The following is a 2,078-nucleotide window of genomic DNA, read 5'->3' as shown; positions in this document are numbered from 1 at the left end:
CAAATTTTACACAAATCTAATACCTTCTCTGATGAGAATGTAAAAATAATTTTGTTATTTGTTGAGAAATCGTGTTTTGTTAAGTTAAGTTTCGTTAAGTTGAGGCACTACTCTATTGTTCCGATACTACATATTCATAGATTAACCCTTAAACGTCCCCTCGGGGTCAATTAGTCCCCAGCATTTCCTAATTAAAATTTTCGTTACTTCAAATTTTTAAAAACGGACTTATAGCCTCATCTGTCAACAGGGCACTAAGGATAATGTACTTAGGGTTACTAAAATAGGTCAGCCTAAGTACATTAGTCTTGCTCCGGCAGTGCTACCAAGCGAAATGGTGCCCGCTCAGACCCCAAGGGGGCGTGTGCGTTGTATACGTGTATTGTGTTCAAAATTTTTGTTCTTAGTTTTTTTTACATAAATTAGCAGATAATGTAAGTATATAATGTTTTGAAGTGTAATTTTTTTTTAGTTGTTACATTTATAAATTGTATGTCTATTTATACAATTTTTAGATGGCTTTACACCTACGTTCAAGTGTAAGGCAACAGCTGCATCAGGCCGATCTCGAAGAAGAATTGTTAGAAATGAGTGGGAATTAAAATATTATTTTTTATAAAATTATGGTTGCAACATACTTTTTTTTACCAATTTATGCAAGAGTTACATTCTTTTTTGAATGAATAAATGCATATCTTTAAAAAAAACGTTGCTTTTTTCCACAAATTTTCATTTTCATATGTCATAATAAATATCTTTTTACGCATCAATAAAAAATCTTTAAAGGTACTTTTAGAGATATGTCTTGCCTATGTTTGTCTCAATGTTTAGCTTTTAGTATTAAAATTTGAAAAAGCTATTGCTTTTTTATAAAAAATGCCATTTTTCGACTTTTTTCTGGTTTTTAATTTTTTTGAATAACTTAAATTTAACAATTATATTTTATATTATTTATTTATTTATTATGTATTTTTGGAGTGTTTCACACATGATTTCTTGACAGTAAACTATGTTCTGCATTTGAATACATCTCTATGTGAAGTAATACAATAAAATTTCAGTGTATTGCACCAATTTCACAAAATAAAATGTATTAAAGTTAGAAAGAATATTAATTGGTACATTATTTTGTATGCGTTCATAGATTCACACTACATGATGCCTAAATGCGCACTAGACGCTTCCTAGATGCTAACTAAACGCTGCCTAGATGCGCACTAGACGTTTTCTAGATGCTCACTTGACGTTCCCTAGACGCGTACTACACGTTTTCTAGATGCTCAATTGACGTTCCCTAGACGCGTACTACACACATGTATATATATTTATAGGGGAAGCTTGCTTAAGAAGAATTTACCACTTTACTGCTCACCCCATGAAAAAGGGACTAAGGACGGTGACCCTTGTGCGCCTAGCAGTCGTCTAGTTACAATCTAGCAAGGGGTACATTCTAGATGATGAGTTCTGGACATCATCCAGAAATCGTCTAGATTTCCGGTAGGGTAAAGCACACATGTACTCGAAGTCTGATGGACATAACTGAATGGTGATAAGTAAGGGCATGCTCTTCGTGACCACGTGACCAAACCGGTCATGTCCCCGGTTATGGGCATTTTTTTGTGTTCACTGTGTCCACGCCGATTGAGATATCGTGTTTAAAATTTGACAAATTAAATAAAAAGCACTAAAGAACGTTTGTATACATCAATATGTTATGTTGGATGCATTTAAAATTTTTTGGTTCGCATATATTAAGCACTGACACCTATTTTGGACTAAATCGTTTAAACCTTTAAAAAAATTAATATAAGCAATTAAATTTGCACATTCGTTGCAAATCAACAAATAAGTATCTGCATACGCGTAACCTATAATTATTTTTGGAGCATTTTTAGCGATTTCTAGCGGATAAAAAAAAATTTTGAACGTCGATAAATTCGAGATCATGTGACTAAGTTCGTTCAATAAATTTTTGTGTTGAGAATGAAATGATTTTCATTTTTTCATTTTTTTTTAAATAACGTCCACATGGATTGAAATATCTTGTTCAGGATTTAGGAAGTTATACCGAAAGGACT

The sequence above is a fragment of the Belonocnema kinseyi genome, chromosome 1 (genome assembly GCF_010883055.1).
Source record: "Belonocnema kinseyi isolate 2016_QV_RU_SX_M_011 chromosome 1, B_treatae_v1, whole genome shotgun sequence".
NCBI lineage: Eukaryota > Metazoa > Arthropoda > Insecta > Hymenoptera > Cynipidae > Belonocnema > Belonocnema kinseyi.
This window is presented reverse-complemented; position numbering follows the sequence as displayed.